Source organism: Alligator sinensis, unplaced genomic scaffold, assembly GCF_000455745.1.
Source record: "Alligator sinensis unplaced genomic scaffold, ASM45574v1 scaffold988_1, whole genome shotgun sequence".
Lineage (NCBI taxonomy): Eukaryota > Metazoa > Chordata > Crocodylia > Alligatoridae > Alligator > Alligator sinensis.
The window spans coordinates 1,246,143-1,270,123 of NW_005842454.1; the positions used below are offsets into that span (position 1 = coordinate 1,246,143).

The window sequence follows — 23,981 nt, forward strand, 5'->3', positions numbered from 1 at the left end:
CTTGATAGGGTTTTCATCCATTAGTATGCATGGATGCCAATAAACTTCATCTCAACCTCTTAATTTAACTATGTGCCCAAGTGACTTAATAGTTAAAATCCCTTTTCTGAGACTATCTAGTAGGGCTGTGTAGATGGCACTGTTCCGCCTTGAGTTTCAACAGTTTGAGGGAACAGTGTTCCATTTCAAATTTCATTTTGATTTGAAAGATCTGTTCTGTTCCATCAAAACAAAAAGGCTGTTTTGAAGCTGTTTTGACATTTTGCTGGGGATGGGGAGTCAGCTAGATCGTACTGGAGGCGGGACTCAGTCCTTGTAAGTCCTTATATTTCTGTGGTGATATTGACAAATGGGATTTAATTAAAGATACTTTAACATCAGTATTCTGAAATTAAAATTACAATATGAATAAGGATCAGCATTTGGTAACTTGTTTTCTCATCTGTTTACAACTTCCAGGTGACATTTTTGCACTGTAAGCAACCAACATTGACTCCTTGGTGGGACATTATACAAAGGGTTTCAGTTGTATTGATGAAATTGAGAACAGCAAAACATTATCACATTATTTCTTTTTGTATTAGGGCATAGGTCTGTTGTGTCATGGTCATAGCAACATGAACTCATTTTGCAACCATACAGGTTGGTGAAACTGTCATCCACTGACATAGTAACTATTTTTAATGAGAAAATACCTCATAAAAGAGGATTGCTGATAAGAGCTTTAGTTCTCTTGTAAGCAATCCTTTCAAATATTTGTTAGCCATCTGATGTGTTGGCATCCAGCACATGATTCAATGTTGAAAAGGGAAAAGTGATATGAAAGAAGAATGTGGGATGCACATACATGTTGATGGCTCTATATTAGCTGAAACTGCTCAAGAAAGCAATCTTGCAATTATTGTGGCTTGCCCTGTGCAAAAAATCATCAGGGGTGAAAAATAGAATCTCAGGAATAATGACAGAATGGAAATGTAAATAAAACAAAAAATGTCAGTATGCCACTGTACATAATCCATGGTATGGTCACACCTTGAATATTGTGTGTACTTTGGGTCTCCGTCTCCCAAAAAGATAAAGTAGAATTAGAAAAGGCACAGAGAAAGGCAATTGTATGGAGGCTTCCATTTAAGAGGAGACTAAGTAGACCAATTGCTTTAGGCTTAGAGAAGAGAAAACTAAGGAGGGGATATGATGGACGATATAAAATAATGAATGATATCAGGAAAGTAAATAAAGATTGGCTATTTACCATTTCTTCCTATTATAGAACAAAAGAAGATATAAGAAAATGATTAGAGAAGAGGTTTAAAATTAATACAGGAACTTGCTTTTCCCACAACATGTAATGAACCTGTGGAACTCATTGACACAAGATGTTGTAGAGACTGACAATTTAACCTTGTTAAAAAAAAAAGATAAGTTCATGAAAGATGATTGTAGGTCTGCAACCTCCAAATTAGGACTTGCTTTACCTCTAAAGGATGGAAACTATAAGGGAAGAGAGCAGAGGACAGATAAGTCTGGATAGGTTCTTCATAAATATACTTCCCCTTAGAATCTGCTCTGTGACATTTTGAGAACTGGAATTCTGAGATAAAATGGATCTGTGGTTTGACCCAGCATAGCATCTATATTTATATTGGTGTCATTGAAATAAATTGAAATAAATTTCATCACATAGGTAACCATGCCCATAAAACGTTTTAATTCACCTTGCAGATTTGTGTGGCTGTTACAATGACTGCAGTGTATTTGAATTAGCAGGTTTTAGACCTTGGGGTTTTTTTTGTAAAATAACATGCCAAATATTTTATCTTTGTCAAAGACACTTTGCATTTGTTCTTATTTAGTTACAAACTCCCAGCACCTGTCCAAAACCCTTCCAGGTATGTCACTGTGGTCTGACCAGAATGTCATCTAAATAACATTCAACACCTGCCAGATTTTCAAATATCTGTTGCATCTCTCTTTACTTCAGTTCATGAGCTGAACAGATAACAGAAGGAAGTTGGGTAAGCTGTTACCTGATAAATGGGGTGTTGAATGTATAAAGTCTAGAACTTTTGTTATCTTCCTCTACTTGTCAAAATCCGCTACAAGCATGTAAAACAGTTCAACTAGTTTTTCCAAGTTCAAAAGTGATTTCTTCTACTCCAGGCAATTTAAAATATTCTTATTATTATGAAGTTCACATCTCTTGGATCCAAGCATATTTTACAGTTTCTCTCTCCCTAGCTTGTCTAGAGCCATTTTACAATTGACTGTTATGTAGATTTTTGCACTTCTGTTATAATTTTCAATATTTTATATGGCACATTTTTTAAATGTATCCCTAAATGTCATGGGATGCATCTATGAGGAGTATTTAGATGTTGCGAGTTTATCTTTACAGTATGTTTGCCTGGCAAGCAGCATCTACCTTGAGATACGTCCTTGTGGGCTCATCTACACATGCAATTAAAGTGATTTAGGCATGTCTGCACACGGATTAGATTCGGGAGTGGTTTACTCATAAATAAACTACTCATGAGTAAACTCCCAGGCAGGCATCTACACATGTAGGGAAGCAGAAGTAGATTTGCTACAAATGGCAGCACACTGCTCTCACTTCCTGGAGCCCTGCAATGGGCTCTTGCCACCACCAGGGGGAGCTCTAGGCTCTCCCTAGGTGCTTGCCCAGGGGCAGGCAGAGACCACCAGGCCAGGAGACAATGCCCCCCTGACCCAGGAGCAGGGAGCTCCCAGCTCTGGCTCCTTTATAGGGGCATGGGACTTGGAAAGACCTTCAGGGGAGGGACAGGTCCCACCCCCTGCCCCAATGTGCTGGTGAGGCAGCTAGCAGCAAGTCCCCGGCTGGGAGGGGAATCCCCACCCAGCTGGGGTTTCTCTGCTATTTGCCCTACTGGCACATCTGGGCAAGGGGCTGAGAGCTGTCCCACCCCTGCTGCTCTTTCCAAGCCCCATGCCTCAATTGCCCGATTGAGGTGCAGGGCTAGGACCTGCCCCTGACTGGGACAGTTTCACACCCTGCTCTGCAATGGTGGAGTGGGGGCTGGAAGCTTGTTCCATGCTTACCTCCATGATTGCAGAGCTGAGTGGGGAACAGGCTGGAGAGCTTTCTCCCTGCTCAGCTCTGTAATCACTTTGAGCTCTGGACATGGTCATTGAAAGATCTTTCCTTTTGCAGGGTCTTGGTCTTTTCCTGGCTCCATAGCTCTTTTCCTCATGGCTTCTCAAAGGCAAAAATTAACCTCCTAATGCACTGCTTTGTGGTTAGGGACATTTTCTGGGGAGCCCACTGTTTGAGAAGGGCCTAGTATCTGGGTTTCACACTTCCTGAGCAAGTATCCTAGACCATAAGCTATAGGGAAGAAAGCTGCATAGGCTCTACTCATCCTCTGTATTGTTTGTTTAGACAACACACTTATGATTAGTTGGATGCTTTAATGATGTAGTCACAGCTATGTACTTTCCTAGGTACATTAGGACTGGCAAAGGATGCCTGTTATCCAAAGAGGAGAGCTGCATGTTTATTCAGGTTGCAGTTGGATTAGTCCAAAGAGGACTAATCATTAGGTTTCCACTGAGAGAATAAGAGAGTTCTGTGTCTTACTTTATGCAAGTGGATCACATTCTGAGGTAGGATGCATAATTTTTGCATTTGCTTTGGCAAGTTAGGGAAGGATTATACGGACCAGAGTCTTTTGAGATCTGCCTCCCTTGCTTCATGATGCAAATACCTTTTAACATCTGCCTGGGTTGTCCTTTTTTCTGACTGCTTGTCTACATGAGAATGTTATGTTGGAATAAATTTAGGGGTACATTTAATCTAGTATAATTATACTTGTATAATCTCTTAGTATTCAGTAAGCACATATACACACACTATTGATGCACACAAATAAACTACAGAGATTATTTCTCTGGAATGTGTTGCTCCTGGGAGTGCATTTTGAAAATGCACCATGGAGCAAAAAATTCCAGAGCATATTGCTCCAGAGTTTATTCATGTGCAGCATATGGAGCCTAGATGAAGCAGCCCTGGATTAGCAGGCTGACCACCCAGATCCCCTGCCAGCCTGGGCAGTTCTGATTGGGCCCCATGTGCTGCAGAGGGGCTGGCTGAGGCACGGGGGTGCTTCAGCATGGGGGTTGCCTGCCAGCTAACGCCTCACTGAAGCACCCTGTGCCACAGCCAGCCAGGGCTGCATCTACATGTGCATTGCTGCACACAAAACAACTCAGCGGGGTAGTACTTGTATTTTACAAGTTAATTAGTCAGGTGCACAGAAAAAAGCTTCTGTAGATGCACCCAGTATAAGAATATTGTGGGGATTTAATTGATGTTGTTTAGTAAGGTGTTTAAGAATAACTTTAAAAATCTTCACATTCACACTGCAATAAATATAAATATGGCCTCCCACATCCAAGACAAATTGTCTGAAGTACATGCATGTTACCACTTTCCTTCAATATGTCCAAGATCATACGTATTCTCCTTTTTAATTCTATGTTATACCATACTATATTGTTATACATAGTATAACAATATGAATTATCATTATATTCTTATCCCACCAATCTCAATCTTATTTTGAGCATCAGAAGATATCCTAGACTCATAATAGAGTTATCAATTATATGGAGTCTGGATACATTCTAAGTGTAATTTTTCTTTTTCATACTACAAAAAATATGAATTTTTCAGTCCATTTTATCCAAAGTACAGTTAGTCACTGTCCTACATAAGCTAGCTTTGCATCTGCAGTGAAGCTGTTCAGTGCACCAAAGAAGGAGAACTGATAAGAGTTTGAATCCCTCACAGCTGCCATCTCCTAGCCATCCCAGGAAGCACAACTAGCACCCCCTATACCCTAATCCTAATTTATTGAAACAAGAAAACTCTTTCCATTTACTTCCTCTTTATTTCTTTTTAAAGCCCCCTTTTTTTTTAACTTCTTGTCATTCATCCTTCAGTGGCTGACTTTCCTTATTTCACCACCCATTCCCAACCCCATTTCCTTTCCAGCTCCCATTTCATTACCTACCCCCAAATCTCTGCCTCCTAATTTCTGTTCCTTTCCTCCCCCCCACCATCTCTCACATGCTCACCTAAAGTAGAAATAAAATCCTATCCTGGCTCACTAGCTCTAGTGACAACTCACAACTATATAGCTCCTAGTCCAGCCCCTGCTTACCAGCCCTTTAGTGGCAACTCATTGCTCTGCAATAGGGAAGGGCGAAGTGGGCCCTATTCAATTCGGATTCAGATTCAGCCTGAATCAGGGACAGTGATTTCATTCATTCATTCAGATCACTGTCCCTGATTTGATATGGCCAAATCCTAATTTGAAGATGTGAAGCTGATTCAGAGTGTAGCAGGATACTAAGGTGCCTGCTACTGCAAGAGCCAGGAAGGCTCTTCAGGTGCCGGTCACCAAGGCAACAAAAGGAGGCTAATGGGTTACACCTGCCTAGCCGGCTGAAAGAAGGGGCAGGGCCTGGCCTATATAAACCCCAGGCAGGAGGCCAGGTGGTGAGTTCCCTATGAACAGCTAAGGATGAGGAAGCTTCTGGTCAGAAGAGAGAGAACCTGAATGCCAGAGCAGCATTGGTCACCATGGTAGGAGAGAAAACCCAGTAGGCCTGATCCTAGTTATAGCTGGAGGCTTACATTTGCATTGTAGCCCAGGGGCTTGTGTTTATGTTGTTGTTTGTGTTTGCTATTGTTACACTGGTGGTTTGGGTGAGGCTATAAGGGGATGGAGGAGGCCTCATAGGGGACTCATGGTAGAGTGAGGACCCCAGCCCCAGTGAGGGCATGGAGTTTGGTGGTACAGACCCCAGCTCCAAAGAAGAGACTGGTGAGGAGAAGGGCCTGGTGAGGAGAAGGGCAGCCTTGCAGAGGGAAGGGCTGCAAGGCCTAGACATGCTGGACACCTGGAGCAGGGGAACTGTGGCCAAGTGGAGGAGAGGTAGCCTCCCTACAAAAACCCATATCGTCAAAGTCATGGCGGGTGAGAATAGGAGGGTGCAAATCCGAAGCTTGGCACAGTAGAGGAGGCGGCAAGGGCTAGCACGGTGACCCTGCCGTCCCTCCTGCTACACAGAGAATCAGCAGTTTGGACATAGACACAGCTTTAAATGTTTTTTCTATATACCTCAAGGTACCAGCACAGCTTGTGAATGCTGCGATCCACTTCTGGGTCCACTGGGGAGCATGCAGCCCCCACTCCCTGTGCCTCCCTGGCTCAGCGACTGCTGGGGGTGGGGCACCCAGGGTCCCCCCATGGCTGATTGCAGAGCTGGGGGGGAGGGGAAAGGGGGGGGCAGTGTGCTCCCAAGAACACCTGGAAGTGGACTAGAAGTACTTCCAGTCCACTTCTGGGTTCAGTGCCGAGCATGTGGAGGGCCCCCGGACACTGGTGTGGGACGCTCCATCTGTCCCAGCCTCGCAGTGATCACGAGCCACGCTGGTACCTCAAGGTATGTAGAAAAATCATTTAAAGCTGTGTCTATGTTCAAATCTCTGAATCTTTCTGAATCAATTTGGAGGGTTCTGATTCAATTCCGAGAGATTAAAGGGTCCTCTGATTCAATTAAGGTTCGGAGATTCAGTCACCGAATTGGGCTGAATCTCCTCCGAATCAAATCTGGAACCGAAGCTTTGCACAGTCCTACTGTGCAGGTCAGGGACACTCAGAAGGTTTTTAACCTTGTGGTGTGATTACTCCAAACTTGAGCTAGCACTAACATTGATCAACATTTGAGCAGATCTAAGTGCAATGTGTAACAAGGTCTTAAATAATCCTGGAAAATTGTTTCCCTAACCTAGTGGTTCTCACAATCTTTATATTTCTGTCAGCCCTTATTATACTTAAGGTACCCCTTGAAAAATGCTAACTTCATTTTCACTTGGGTGTTTTGTTTTGGTTTTTTTGACTACACAAATGATAGAGCAAATTTTCTGTTGCAGAGAACTTAGGAAGATCACAACAGGGTCAAAATGTTTTTAAGACTGTCAATTTATATGTATGTGTATATAAATAAATAACACAAGGGTATTGGATATATCCAGAGGCTTCAGAAGAGAGAGATTCAATCTGAACTGAGATCAGCTCTCAGAGGGTTGAAGAGCCCCAGTAAGAGGGCAGTGAATTCTGCATAAGCTTCAGTTTCAGGCAAAAATGTTAAGAACTAAATATTAAGGTCTGAAAAAGTGTAGAGGTGTCCAGGATCACCTGCTAGTTTGTTTGTTTGTTTGTTTGTTTGTTTGTTTTCTCTTTTATGAAGTCAGAATATGAGGAGTATTAAGGGATGGTGAAGCTGCTTTGCAATTTACTTACCAACAAGATGCAATATCATATTGTGATTTTTTTTTTTTATATTTTCTTTAAGCTTATTCACTTGTTATTGTAGTAGTAAGATAATTTTGTATATTTTATTTTTATTCATTATTGGTCACTAAGGAAAATTTAATGCCAAATACTACATATTAGGTACTGCTGGTTTATATCTATTTATATAATGAACCCAGAAGGGAAGTGTGCTTCATATTGCATAACCTTGCAACAATACAACTTCATACATCAGGCAACTTAACTGGAGAGGTAGAACTCGCTTGCTAACCAGCAAAAAGTAAATTATAGGAAAAAAGTTTGGAAGCTGAAATGAGAGGAGTTCAAATAAGAGAAAATGCACACATTTTAATTGTGGGGGGTGATTAACTAGTGGAGGGGGGTGCAAGGGTTGAAGTAAACATTGAAGTCTTCAAAGCAAGACAGAATGCACTTCTGGAAACTATGCTGGAAGGTAGACAAATAATGTTATTAGAATCAATACAGGAGTAACTGTGAAATTTATTGGACTGTTATATGCAGGTCAGGCTGGATAATCAAATGGTCTTTTCTAGCCTTTAACTGTTTGAATCTATAAATTAATGAGCAGAAGATTGTTTTCATGTGCTTATGGTAATGGTAACCTGTTTTGCTGAGAAAACATTACTCTTACTAATAGCTGTATTTTCACCTTCTTTCAGTTTTGCAGATATGGAATATTTGTAGCTCATTTTTCATGCTTCATGGCAAAAATTATTCGTTATCCTGAAATTTCACAAAGCACTTTTTTTTTTTTTTTACCAGTATGGAATCACTCAAGAGGGAATTGAGAATTCTTGCTTGTAAAAATCAACAACAAACAAAACTACTTTACACTCACAAAGCATTCACACTTCTCTTCAGAGAACAATATGGAAGACAAACATATTTAACTTAATCTAGCCTTTCAACTCAACATATGCTGTAAAATCCTTCTGGGTTTTATTCCTTTTGTTCTCTTCCTACCAATGAAGTTAAACCGTTCTACCTCCTGATTTCCATCTGTAAAACAGCAGACAAGAAAATATCTCTTAACCAAAATAATTGTATATAAAAAATGTAACATCCACTCCATCGGCACAGTGAAAATGCATTTTTTTCCAAACTATTGTCTAACACACAACATTGACACCTTTCATTTTCATTTGTTTAAACATCTGGATGGTCTCGGTCTTATACTGAATGACCTAATCAGGCTTTCTTCGTCTCCACATTAATAGAGGGCTTTTTTCCTCTAATAAATATATGCTTTATCAAACTACTTGTAATGCTCTCAGGCAGAGCAACAGCTAACATAAACAAATAAATGAACGTTGACAGAAAATAATGTCAGGTTGTCACTAAATGAAACTCTTTCAAATTTTCTAGCAAACAGAAAATCTTTTAAAACTTAATTTCAGCTGGAACAAAATACATTGGAACAAAAATAACCATTTGTTCTTTGAAATGTTTCTCAGCTTTTAGTAGTATGGAATTAAATTTCTAAATGAAACAGTTCTGAATCAAAAAATCAAAATGTTTCTTTTAGAATTTCTTTTTTTTCTGCAGGATGATTATTGCAGGTTGGAATATTTCTGACAAAACTGTTGTATGTCAATGGATTCAATTTAATTCAATGTTTCAGACACATTTTTTGCTCTTCTTTAGTTGCAACTAGTGGATTTAAACCTATTTCAGCAAAAAACTCTATTCTACCTTTAAACATTCAAATCTCCTTTTGCCATACAGTCCAAATGTGCTTATCGTCTTCTAGAGTTATTATAATTTTACTTATTTAAAATGCTTAGTTTGTGATCCTTTTTTATGCTTTGGGATAGAAGCAGCAGCAGGGTAGCAGGGGAAGAAAGATGAGGAAATACTATCATGAGCTAAAGTTAAGTGTAAATCCTCCAGTTGTAATCTTTAATTGAAATAGTTCACCAACTTAACCAAGCAATTGAAAAGGAGGGGTTTCTTACACACCCTGAAGACTCCACTAAAATTACAGGGCTCTGGATGTTTTGACAGGTCATAATTTGACTGCTAGGTATAGTTAAGTGCTTTATAATGTTCATTTTTACTAAATGTAATTTCATACCCAACATTATTTATAATATGCCTTAATTTCAATACCTGGACCATCACTTTTTCAGAGGCAAGATTATCAGAGAGAGAACGAACTCAGGGATATATGTTGTAGCCATGTTGGCCTAAGAAATGAAGACAAACAAAACTCCTGGGTTAGAGGCAATATCTTTTATTAGACCAACTAAATATTACCAGGAAAAAAAAAATCTTTTTTTTCCCAAGATTTCAGGTCTAAACACCCTTCATCATGCTGAGGAAAATTCAAAGACTTTAAAAGTTCTCTCAGATACAAAAGAAACTTCATTTTGTACAAGGGAGGTAAAAGGTGAAAGTTTTTTCCCCTTGGTTCCTCAGGGTCGTTTTGTGTGAGAGTTGCATTGTGATATGCAGATTAGGCAGGCTTCTTCCCCTGGAGGTGTCAGATGTCAGGCCAGAAAGTGAGAATTTCTTCTTTCTTGGTAAGCAATGACATTTACATTTCCAAACAGCTAAATACAATATCTTCCATGTTTCAGGGATATATGTTGTAGCTATGTTGGTCTAAGAAATGGAGATAAACAAAACCCTTGGGCTATTCTTGGGAATTCAAAACTCTTTGAATTCTCGTCAGCCTGACAAAGGGTGTTTAGACCTGAAAGTGCAAAGAAAGACTCCTCATACTATTTAAAAGAGGAAGTGACATGAGTCTTGAAAAACTTTGCAGGTCCATAAAAAGTTTAGAGAAATATATATAATTTTTTTTAGAGCAAAGACTTCCTGTTACACTAGGCAGGTATTAGGGATGATCAAAATGTTATACTATTTTTACGTTTATCCCTAAGTGCTACTTAGCAAATGTAGATTTCTAAGTATTTGTTTTGGCACTTAAACAGACTTTAGATCTTATTGCACCTGCATAGTTATGCTTGCTGCACACTTCCTCTTCTGAGCATGTTCATCAGGCTTTATTATTACCACATTCTCTGAGGTGGAATAGGACTACTTGAGTGAACACATAGCTGCCCATAAATTGGAAAAAAAAAATCATAGAATCATAGAAAATTAGGGTTGGAAGGGATCCCAGGATCCCCCTGTTCAGTCCCCTGCTCAAACTATATTATCCCAGGCAATGCATTGTCTACCCGGGTCTTAAAAACCTCTAAGAGTGGCGATTCCACCACCTCTCTGGATAACCTATTCAAATGCTTTACTACCCTCCTCATGAGAGAGTTGTTTCTAATATCTAACTTAAACTTCCCTTCCTGCAACTTGAGACCATTGCCCCTTGTTCTGTAATCTGCCACCACTAAGAACAGACCAGCTCTGCCCTCTTTGGAGCCACCCTTCAGGTAGCTGAAGGCTTCTAGTAAATGTCTCCTTCAATCTTCACTTCTCCAGACTAAATAAGTCCAGTTCCCTCATCCTCTCCTTATAAGTCATGTGGCCCAGTCCTTTAACCATTTTCCTTGTTCCCCTCCACCTGCACTCAAATCTTTCCAATTTGTCCACATCCCCCTCCTTGTTTTGTGTTGTGTTTTTTTTTTTTTTTGAGGGGGGAGAGGGAAGGGGGAGGCAAAACTGAACACCATATTCTAGATGTGGCCTCACCAGTGCTGAATGGAGGAGAATAGTCCCTTTTTTTTGATCTGCTGGCAACACTCCTGCTAATGCAGCCCATTATGATGTTATCCTCCTTGGCAACAAGGGCACACTGTTGGCTCTCATTCAGCCTATTGTCCACTGCAACCCCCAGATCCTTCTCCACAGAGCTGTTGCATAGCCAGTCAGTCCTCAGCCTGTACCAGTGCATGGGATTGTTCCATCCTAAGTGCAGGATTTTTCACTTGTCCTTACTGATCTTCAAGAGATTTCTCTGAGTCCAATCCTCCAATTTGTCTAGGTCTCTCTCAATCTCAGTCATACCCTTCAGCATATCGACTACTTCTCCCAGTTTGCAAACTTGCTGAGGGTGTACTCCATCCCTTCTTCTGGATCGTTGTGAAGATACTGAAGAAATCCAGCCCCAGGACAGACCCCTGGGGCACTTCACTTGATTCCAGCTGCCAACTAGTGATCAAGCTATTGATTATTACCCATTGAGCATGATGACTGAGCCAATTTTCTATCCATCTTACAGTCCATTCATCCAACCTGTACTTTGGTAGCTTGCTTGAGAGAATGCTATGGGAAATCATATCAACTACAGTCAGATAAAAAAAAAACATTGCAATAGGGAAGTGGGTAGAGAAGATTAGAACCCTCCTACTTTTTAGGTTAACATTTTTGTGGGCATGTTTGAGCTCCCATGCACCTAAAAGTGGTTTGAACCTGCATCTCCAACTTGCCAGCAAAGTGCCTGTGCAATAGTCCATGATCTTTTCTGAGCCTTGCATTTAATATTCACAGTATAAAATGGCTGGTCAGCAGTGATTATGGTTTCTGTACCGCAGGAACAAGAGCAGAAGCCAGGACAACATTTCCTAGGCTATGCCCATGGAACTGAGCCATACTTCATCTTTCTCCCAAATATCTTCTCCTGGCTTCCCCAAAGGCAAGCTTCAAAAGGAGAGCTGGAGGGTTTCCATGGGCAATACCTAGCCCATGGTCTGAGACCCGGACTTGAATTTACAAGGCAGTACAATCTACATTCATACATTCTAAGAGAAACTGGCAGTCTTAATAAGCAAGATAGGCAATAGAATGGTGAAGAAAAGCTGTGTAAATTTTCATTATTGTTGTTCTCTGTCCCTACATATCAAACTGTACATTAAAATATCAGCAGCTGGTAAACTCAGTAACACAACACATCATCTCAACCTCTTGCTAAACCCTTAGGATTGGGACTAAATCCCTCTGGCTTACACCGCCAAATTCAAGGTTTTTTTTTTTTTTTTTTATAGTCTTAAAAATGGTTAGTTACCTCAGGGACCCGCAAACTTTGTATGATTACTTCCTCCCACAGTAGGTACAGTCCATTGGGACAGTAGAACTGTCAACCTGAAAAGTGAAATTCATGAATACAGGAGAAAAACCTCAAAAACTGGCCTATGAATATGAAACTTAGTCCTAGAAAACATTAGGATGACCTTGAATCTGAGCATCCAGAGAACAAATCCTAACCACACTTTTTTCTGATTTAACTTACCCAGAACAACAACATACTTGCATAACAGTAAAGTAAAAAAACACAAACAAAAGTTATTGCAACAAATTAAGTCCTACCTCTCTTCACTAAGAGGAAAAAAAAGTGAGAGTGGGCACAAGCACACCGATAAGTTACCATGAGGTACAGAAAGGTGGAGACTAATAGAGTCAGTTACTTTGCAGTAACTGCCCATATACACTGTCTTTCTCCATAATAAATTAAACTGAAATCAGGGTCTCTAGCTCATCAATAAAAGGGTGGTGAGTTTTCACGCTAGCTTTTATTTACAAATGAAGAAAATGATTGTCAGGTCCAATGAAGTAGCTGATGCACTCTAAAACTCCTCTGTCCTTTACCTCATGGTAATGTATGAGTTTGCTCTGGCCCAGAGAATACAGCATGGCATGCAGGCTGTCGGTGCAGGCCATGTTTGAAATGTTTCCAACTGCATAAGCCTTGGAAACAGTTCAAAAGGGTACCATTTCAGCCACAGGACCTATGTATATCCTCTGTTTCCCCAAAGGTAGAGTGCTTTAAAATCAGCCACTTTTGTAACATTTAAAAGAACAATTAGAACATATGGAAGGTGTTTCAAATACCATATTTACTTACATAGTTCACATACCTTCCCTCCCCTCAAAATTAGCCTTCTAAAAATGGGAGTTGTATCTTATGCAGAAGCTGATATTATGCCCAGAGTATAGACTTTATGCCCAACTATAGTTTCAGCTTTTGGCAGAGCAGCTAGAAACTGCTGACAGTTCAGTTGGGAAACGGTAGCCATACCTTTTTTTTCCTGGGTAGAAAAGGGTGATTGAGCTGATACAGCTTTGCCATTGCTGTATGTGCTATAATCTGGGGGGAGGAGGGGGGAGAGAGACTTTTTATCTTCTTCCTCTTTTTCACCTTTTTCATTCTGCCTTCTCAAAAACAGGGGGTTTTTGGGATTTTTTTTTTTTACCTGAGCATGTTGGTATGCAAGAAAACATTTTGGTTGTTACTTCCATCCACACTTGTGATTATATGCACACTGTGCATAATACTGAGTCACAAAATTTGATTAGCTATTAAGTCTTTGCTTTTTTCTCCTCTCACAGACACAAAGTAGATCAATTGCTTTGTGAGGATTGGAAGGGTTGGTTCAAAAATTGTGAAGCATATTGGTTCCACCAATATTGTTGTTTGGTTGAGATACCTAGAGGAAGGGATAAACTGAGGGATGGTTCATTTGGGAGGAAACTGATAAAGATATACTAACTAACAGCAGATGTCAAAGGAACATTTTGCTAGCATATTGTCTGCCATTTCCCATTTGTCTGTCTTCTCTATTTAGATTTTTTTTATTCTTTGGATGGGGAAATGTGCCTATTTCTTTATCAGGGCAGTATGGTCCTTATCTTTATTTGATTACTTTGACTCTGTTATAGTTATATAAATATTTAACACCATTATCATGATCATCATACAATAATGGGCAAAGTGAGGAACTGGATGAAAAACAGAGTTTGTAACATCCACAAAGATTTTACTCCGGTTATATAATGTTCCCTTCTGTTCTTTAATTTTATTTTATTTTTTTTTTACTTGGAATATTTTAGTGATAGCTGATGAAATATTCCCGTCCTCTATCTCAGTCACTCCTTTTCTTTTCTTTTGCAGAATTACAATGTAGCACATCTAATAATCAAATCATAAGATTTCATTTTTATCTAGTCTTCTGAGAGAGCAGATGGCTGGAAACAAGGGTCTCACTCTTGGCTATTCACTGGTGCAGCAGAAAGGGAAAAAGAAACCAAACAGTAGCATAGTAGCAGCCGGGTTTCCCCAAGCAAAAAAAAAAAACAAAAAAAAACAAAACAAACAAAAAAAACTTCCAAGACAATGAGTCATAGCACCTGAAGACAAAAACAGAATGTCGCATTTCTTGATCTCACTTATTATATGGAAGAGACTGACCACAGATAGGAAGGGAGAACACAGGCCTCCTTCAGGGCTAAAAGTAAGGAATCAAGATTGTGTTCACCATGCAAAAAGAAGATAAACTCAATAGTTTTCAAAACTGTCTGGAACCAAAATAATATTTAAAAAAAAAAAAAAAAAAATCCTGTTGTATGCATATATGTGCAAGTTCAAAAAATTATTCACTTTTGTCTTGAATTCCATTCTGTGTCAGTACCACCCATATGGACAACACATTTGAGGACATTTTCTATGTTATTGTATCTCTTAATTTGAAGATGCATGCACTGAAGCTGCTCATCCACCTCCATTACAATTTTAAACTCTCCACAGCCAACAAATCTTTGTTATGTTTATCAGATGGATGTCAACTAATACAATAATTAATATCTACCATTTGAGCCTATCTTACTTCTGATCCCTACTTTGTAAACTGCAGAATTACACACACTGTTCAATGTAATTCATGGGGAAAAAAGTGTGAAACAGGAATAAATTACAACAGTTTTCTGAGTTGTTGTTTTTTTGTTTGTTTGTTTGTTGTTGTTTTTTGAAAATATCATCCCAGAGGCCTTGCTAGTAGCTACACCATGCTACTACTGATATAGCTCTCAGGGTTACAGAGACATGAAAGCTACTCATCTACATCAAGATGGGAAAGAATTTACAGTGCTAATATGTGCCTGTTGGGGCTTTGAAAAATATTGGAATCCAAGAAAATCTCAAGAATCCTTAAAATCCAGACTTATAGTGCAATTGTTCAATCTATTATAAGTATGTGAATCCTAGATGCTAACAAAGTTAAATGGAAAAAGGCTACAAGTGTTTGAAAACAAACTACTAAGGAAAATATTTTGTGTAGTACAAGAAAACAAAGTATGAAGGCGAAGATATAATGAAGAGTTTGAGGACCTTTACAAAAGATCTGATCTCTTAAGCAACAGGCTTATGAAATGGGTACAGAGGATGAAATGGAAAATACATATCATGAGAAACAATGAGAGAAGGCATGAGAGACAGATCTTGGAAGCTGAAGTACTGTGAGGGTTTGGTACAGATGTAGGTGGCCAGGCTTGCAGGTAGGCTTTGAAGGCAAACCAGTAGGTCTGCTGGGTGTGCAGATTTTTAGTTCCAGCTAAAAATCTTAACTCGGGTATCATGCATAGTTTTAACTTTGGTGTACATTAACAGTGAAATGTTGAATGCATTGTCATAATGCTCAAGAAGGCTAGATTTTGTATTACGAATCCAAGAAAGACATCTACACTTGATGATTGATAGATGGATAGATACTATCTAATCTATCTGCTAAAATTGTTTTATGGTCACTGTTTTTATTTTGTCTGAGTAATATACCAATTAGGCAGGGGAAGATTGCATACATGGGGTTTTCTGTAAGGATAAACTCAGAAACAGCATACCATACACAGTGATAATGTTAACTTCCCACATCAGTCACAAAACATTTTCCTCTTTAGGATGAACATTTCTATACTTATTATCTTCTTGCACTTTCTACCAAGTCTTCCAAAAAAGTACCAAGTGTATTTATCTATACACTGATTTGAAGTGTGTAATACAGTATTCTACTTCAAAGCTAATGAGTCAGAGAGTCTTTACACTTACAGAATCATAGAAAATAAGGGATGGAAGGGACCTCAGGAGGTCATCTAGTCCAACCTCTTGCTCAAAGCAGGCCATCCCCATCTAGACCATTCCAGCCAAGGCTTTGTCTAGATAGGTTTTGAAAAGCGTCAAGGATGGAGTTTCCACCACCTCTCTAGGTAACCCATTCCAGTGTTTTACTACCCTCCTAGTGAGAAAAATATTCCCAATATCTACCCTAAACTTCCTTTGCTTCACCTTGAAGCCATTGTTCCTTGTTCTGTCATTTGCCATCACTGAGAAGAGTTTAGCTTCATCCTCTTTTGAACTCCCCTTCAAGTAGCTGAAAGCTATTAAATGCCCTCTCAGTCTCCTATTCTTTAGACTAATTAAGCCCAGTTCCCTCAGTCTCTTCTCATAAGTCATGTCCCCCAGCCCTCTTACCAGTTTTATTACCCTCTGCTGGACCCTATCTAATATGTCCACATCCTCTCTGCAGTGGGGGGCCAAAACTGAACACAGTACTCTAGATGTGGCTTTCACCAGTGCTGAATAGAGGGGAAGACTCACTTGCAAGGGGGTTCTGCTGGCAACATTCCTACTGATGCAGCCCAGTATACTGTTAGCCTTCTTTGCAACACAGGTACATGCTGGCTCATATTCAGCTTACTGTCCACTCTAACCCCCAGGTCTTTTTCCCAGAGCTGCTTCCTAGCCAATCAGCCTCCCAGCCTGTACTAATACATTAAATTTTTCCTTTCTAAGTGCTGGCCTTTACACTTGCCCTTGTTGAACCTCATGAGGGTTTTTTTGGCCCAATCCTCCAATTTGTCTAGGTCACTGAATCCTAGCCCTACCCTACTTACTTCAATGGACATAAAATCAAGCTTTTGCAGCTGGGTTGAGAGCACTGACACATTATAGAGTAGCACCTATAGGGATGATTGACTTATTCTTTCCATTAAAGAACCATGTTTTCAGTTACTTTGAACACTATTATAGATCAACCGTTTAATTTGGAATTTTCTTTCATGTTTTTTTTTTTATACTTTCAGCTATATTTATTCAACAAATTCAAAAAATGTGAGAGGATAACACATTGGATGGAATAGAATAGCATTCCTTCCTGGTCATCTAAATTCAGGGCACGTGCACATGCTTCTGATATGAATGCCTTAGTACGAATGACTTAACTATAAGAGGAAAAAAATAAATACACAAAAACAGACTTTTTCTTTTCATCAGTCATGGGTTTTGGCTGAGTACTTTTGGGCTGCTACATATTCAAAAGCTGTGCTCCAATGGACCTTGGCTACTATGGCACATGTCCAGTCTGTGTAATCACTTATAGTTAGGGGTCTCCAGTACTTATGCCAAAAGTTCAGTTTCTTTAGCCTTGGAGTTTCACCCATACACTCTCTCGTGCAATTTTGGCATATGAACAACCGAAAGTGTCATATAGATGACCACATCTAGACACTTAGAAGACCAAGAAACAATAGGATGTCATTCATTGTTTTATCCATGCTGAAAAGTTATTTCAACCATTTCACTGAGTGGCTATAGCAAAATTTTGAAACAGACACCTCTTCTTTACTACTTTTTTACAAACTCCTTTAGTTCTTTGATTAAGACAAATATTCACAAATTGGCTTAGTTATATGAAGATCAAAAGAAAGGTTAGTTAGAAGCTGGCAGCTAAATTCTTTGACAATCTTGTATTCCCTGACTTCTATTCTCACACATTTTCTATATGTGGCTGGCCTCCACAGAGTAATTAAGCATGTCTTGTCCCTTGTATGGAAAGGGATGAGTAAGAGTTGTTACTGGAGTTATTCATCCTGGTTGTCAGGGGCTGCTGTGGCATCCAGAAGTTCCTGTGGAATGAGACAAGGATCCTTGGAAATAATAGTGTTCAACAAGATCAATAAAAAAACTGTTTCACTACTCCTATACAAATATGGGGCAAGTTAAGATTGAAAGGCTTACAATGCCTAACTTTTGAGTGCTTGAGTACTCAAATTTCCTTTAAGACATTCTGTCTATAATTTTATAGCATTTAATAAACAGCTACGTTACCATAAATCACTACTAACCAATATCCTATATTGAAGTGAAAAGTGTCCATAAGCAAAACTTTGTCTAAATTAACCAGATGCAATAAATGAATGACAGAAGTCCCATTTTTAAATCTGTTGAAGGTAAGATAAAGCAATTAATGGGTAAGATAAGGAAGTCTAGCAATATAGAAATAGATAAAATAAATCATACTGATACTGAGAGAGATATTGTAGCATTTATATATTTATAAAGTCTAAAAGTTATTGCTTATTTATACATGAGTAGAGTTCTTAATAATGTGCATGTCAACGAAATGAGATGCAAATTGTGGACCTCCGGAATAAAGTGATCCAAGGGATACTGATAATCTTCTGATTAAGTGCAGGGGGCTGGACCCGATGATCTTGTGAGGTCCTTTCCAGCCCCTAACAATCTATGAATCTATAAATATTGTAGAAAGGCAGTCTGTTGGTGAACAGCAAAAAAAAAACAAAAAAAACATTTATTCCTAGATCATATTTTATTGGTAAATTTAATAGAACAGCTTATCCATCTCTATCTATCCATCCAATCTCTCCATCCTGATCTCAGGAGGTCACCCAATACAGCCGCCTGCTCAAGGCATGATTATCCCTGATTTAACCAGCTAAGTGTCTGTCCAGCCTGATCCTGAATTGTTCCAAGCATGGAGATCCCACAACTTCTCTAGGTAGCCTGTTCCAATGCTTGGCTACACTAACAATCAGTAAGTTCCAGCTCATCTCCAACCTAAATTTTCCCTGGTGAAGCTTGAGGCCACTTTTACTAGTCCTGTCCCATATGGTCACAGGGAAAAAAACCAAAAAAGTCTCTGTCCTCTGTGTAATTGCCTTTAAAGTATTTAAAGACTCTTATCAGCACCCTCCCCCCGCCATCCTTCTTCTCTTCTCCAGACCAAATAATCCTAGTTCTTTCAGACTTCACTCATAAATCTTGCTTCCCAAATCCATAATCACTTTGTTACTTTATGCTCGACTCTCTACAATCTGCCAATATACTTCCTGAAGTGTGGGGCCCAGAACTGGATATAGTACTCTAGCAAAGGCCTCACCAGTGCTGAATAAAGTGGAAGACTTGCTTCCCATGGTTTGCAAGTGAAACTCCTGTTAATACAATCTAATATTGGCCTTTTTTGCAACACAAGCATGCCACTGGCACATATTCAGCTTATAGTCTACTGTAACACTCAGCTCCTCCTTTTCAGTACCATAGCATAGCCAATCTTTCCTCAGTCTGCTTTTGTGCATGCAGTTATTTCAACTGTACATTCAGTTATAACTGATGTATAGCATTACTGCTGAGATCTATTTAATTATATTCATATGAATCAGGGCTCAAATGAATACATGATTGTTTTCACTTGTGGGAACAAATAATTATTCATGTAAACAAACAGTCTGCTGTATATAAACCTTTTCATAGAAGCTTGAAGGCAAATAATGTATGGATGGTCTTTTCCCTCAACTGATTCAGTTTATATAATTTAATAGGCCAAATATACCAGGGCAGTCATAGTATTCTCTGAACTCTTTTATTTTATAATGTAGTAATCTTTTTTTCAGTGAGGTTTGTTATTCTTTGATTTGAGTTTAATTATAGATTGAACATCGTTTCTTTTTTTTCCATTTAAGTATTTTTACCTGGTTCAAATTGGTTATATGAAAACTGGATTTTGACCTTGCAAACATTTATTACAGGCAAAGTACTTGCATCTGGAAGACAACCTCAGTGGAAGTGCTGAATGGAATAAGTACTGTTTCCAGTGGGAAGTATTTCCAAGACGGAGACCTTTCTTCAGGGGATGCAACCCTCAGCAACTCTGAAGCAAAGAGTACGGTATATTCCAGTGTTGGTTGGAATGAAGAGAGCTTTCCTCATTCATGATTCTAGGCAATTCTACAGGGGTGGAGTATTATCAGAAATGGAATCCAGAAAATTTGTATTAGTCATAAAGAAGGTTTGTGGAGAGCTGCCAGCATGAACATAACGCTAATAAACTCATATCCCAGTTCATCTGAGTTTTCTACTGCTAAGATGGAACTTACATTCCCAAACCAGTGTTCAGCTGCCTAGTCCCATTGATACCTATGCTTGCTTACAGACACAAAAATAAAACAAAATAAAATGGTGCTTTACTTTAAACTTGGTGTGTCCCCACACTGAGCTCAGCACATGCCCAGAAGAGGTATTGCATTAGTTTGACTCAACTTGTCCAATGTCTGTAGAGATCAGGTGCCTCATCTGGACTTTTTTTTTTGGTGCTTTTATCTAATAGCTAATTCAATCAACTTTAGATAAAAGCACCAAAAATCCCTGCCAAAGCATGCAGTCTATACAGATGCTGCAGAGCCAGGCTGAAATAATGCACTGCTTCTTCTGGTAAAGCACATTTTTTCACATCTTTTGACCACCTGTATGCCCTAAGCACTTAAGATTCCAATGGCATGCATTCACAAAAAAGCTGCCTAAATGTCATCCTACAGCTGACAAGCAGCTATAAGTTGCTCAAGACAATGCCTTAGACTGTAAAGCAGAATTCTTAAGCTAGTGGAGAATTATCTATGCAACAGAGATGACTGATCCTGTAAGCATGATTTGGGTATATCTAAAACCTTAAATATGCCCATTCTTCAAACCAAAACAGCAGAAGTTTTTGTCCATGTTCACAAACACCATAAGAGCATTAATGTTTTGTGTGACTTTGGATGTACAAGGTAGTGGAAAATCAGATTTACAGAAATGTCATGTGCATGCTGGGCACATCTACGTGTGCCCCTGACTGCACATTACCTGCTGGCACTGCACAGTCCTGGCAGTGCATAGGTTGTTTCTGACCCTACTGCACAGTAGCAATGAGTAGCTCAGACCCTACTGCACTGTAGCAGCAGCATCATGGTTAGTGCCCGCCATCGCTACCTCACCATAGTGACAATGTACATCACCATAGCTCTTCATTACGGTGACATAGCATCTTGTGTAGATGTGCCCATCAAGCTATATTTTTCATCATAATTTTATACTTGCATACACTTGATATGTTTCAACCAGTGCACCAAATGCCTCTATAAACTCTGTGGTGAAAACCTAAATCATTGTTAGACTCCAGAATTAACTTCCACAGAAGAATGATAAAGGAAACACCCAGTTACCACTTGAAGAACACTTTTTTCATAAAAGTAACGTTTTATCATTGATATCACAATCTTTATCCTTGAGAGAAACTAACTGAAAACCTCCAGAAAGTGGGCCTGAGGACAAAAAATTGCAACTTGAGAAAATCGTGAGTTAGATTTCTCTCCACAAGTAACGATGTTCCTTTCCTTTCAAATGGTCTGATAGTTTTTCATAATTAGCATTATCTATTTCAACTCCATTTAATTTGGTCTATTACTACTGGTAACTAATTAACTAACTGGTAAATAACTTCTCTTTGCTTTACTGCCTACTTCCATTTTAAAATTATCATTTTTATTTACAAGCTGGGGTTAAACAAAATAATTGTTCTATCTGGTATTTATCATAGGGTATATCAGTTGCTATCCCAGATCTGAAGAGAGATGCTAAGCGCTCTCTCAGACACCTCTCCCAGCATTAGAGTTGGTCCAATAAAAGTTGTTATCAAACAAATGTTGAATATTAAATGTATATAGAAAGAATTGTACCCAGTATTGGCTGAGGTATCACTAGAGCCCTTTACAATGATATGTCCTTATGTCTATTGGAAATATCTTGTCTGACACAGTCTGATATAATATCTGTTTTTTCATGTCCTTATCACATTGGTTATTCTTGGTTCTTCATTAGAAATTTTTTAAATTATTCTCTAAAGTGTTTGATTCTGCATTTTTTATTACTGAATTATGTCTCATCCAGTATGATGCTCTCCCTGGAGAAAATTCATTTCTGCCAATGTTAGAGGCAGGATACTGGCTTAGATGGACCAGTATGGCCAGACTGGTCTTGCCCGGTATGGCACTTCTTACTCTAATAAATCCAATCCTTCCTATACGATACCCCATCTTCCTCTTAATAATGATTTCAACATACTTCTTTTCTACTTTTTTTTCTTACACTTATCACTTCCAAAAAGTAGCTTATATTTTTTAAATACTGCATATAAAGAGGTAATAATGAATACCTCTTTTGTGCATGCTCACTTTTTTTTTGTATTGAAAATTTAATAAATGGAACATAATATGATGAGTATTATTTTAGGTATAGATTAGACTGGAGATTATTCTACAAACCAGTAATACACTTAAAGAGCTTTAATGTTTGTGTTTCAGACATCTTCAAGGTTTGCAGTACTGCCACTTAAGTGACTTGTAATTCTCTAAATGCTGATTGTGCTAAAGAAATAAGTAAGTATAGTCAGCACTTGCATATTATTTTAATTCAGTAGTGCAGTTCCAATTTTGACTTCCAACATTTGGCTTCTTTCCATTAATCAATACAGTCCCCTAGGACAGACAACATGCAGCAAATTAAGACACTTGTGCTAAATTTAAATGCTTAGTTTTTTGTTTTAATGGTTGTGATCAGATAATGGGCCAGTTATATCTAATTTTAATAATCCTTGGTTAATAACAATTAATATTGCATACTTTTACCATAACTAATTAATCAATAAAGATATAATGGTGAAATGTACTGAACTGGGCAAGTTACTGGCACTTCATCCAAATTTGGATGATAACCTTTAAGCTGGGGGAGGGCGGGAAGATTCTGAATACGATACTTTCCTAAATACAAGCAGATTTACTGCCTGGGTCAGTGGGTGTCACTATTGCTCTACCTGAGTGTACTAAAAAGTACCTTAATTTTGCAGTCAAAAAGTAACTCTTAAAGAAGAAAACTTGATTTTAATGCTGAAGGCAACTCAATAAAATTTCATGACCAGTTTAACAAGTATTTAAGCACAACATAAGGTACAGTTAGGTGGTTTAAGGACACATTTTGACTTTCGCATATATTAGGGTAAATGTTTGTAAGGTTTTAGACTTCTAAAGTAGTTAAAATGTCTTTTAAAGAAGAAATGCATTTCCCGTCTCCTGCACATGTACAAGGAGCCCTAACAAAATGTATAAATTAATACACACAGCATTCCATGACCAAAGAGACAACTAGTAAAATGAAGTGAAGAATGGACAAGGCTATCGTATTGCAGAAAAATATCTATCCTCTAAGGAAATAGGCATTAGTGTGAGCAGGATGAAGAAATAAATAATCCAATTGACTAAATATTTATGAGAGAACTGTAACTTTGATGCATAGATCAACTCTTGTTTATTAATAGAGATGTATAAATACTGCAGAATAAAATCTATAATACACCGCTTGCTTTTTAAAATTAGCTTGTTTCACAAATGAATTTCTGCTTTTGTTTGTTTGTTCACTTTTTGGGATCGAGTTCTATTCCAGTAAAAATGTTATTGCTTATAAGTGGAAACAATGAAAGGACTATTATTTTAGAACAGGAAGATAACATATTTTAAGGTCAGATGTAGAATACGGTAATTACCATATACGGTATACAAATGAAAACGTTAAAATAGCAGAACCTAGTGCTAAAAAGCATTCCATCCATATTCCCTCAAATACAAAATTTGGTGTCCACTATTGGTGCCTGCCACTTTAAGGGCTCAGCCAAGCAACCAGCAGGTGCTTGATTGCAGTGGACATTTTAGATCTCTGGCTGCCTCTATATAAACAGAGCAGTTTGTGGCTGGCAGGCCAGGCAGAAACAT

The 23,981-nt window shown here is 38.7% G+C and overlaps 1 long non-coding RNA gene across 1 annotated transcript; it reads left to right on the forward strand.

Moving 5' to 3' along the window:
• The first annotated feature begins 5,548 nt into the window (after positions 1-5,548).
• Positions 5,549-23,565, forward strand: LOC102384617. The gene is made up of 4 exons (XR_324652.1): positions 5,549-5,626; positions 19,932-20,065; positions 22,521-22,595; positions 23,336-23,565. It is a non-coding gene; the product is annotated as an uncharacterized LOC102384617 (long non-coding RNA).
• Positions 23,566-23,981: the final 416 nt, after the last annotated feature.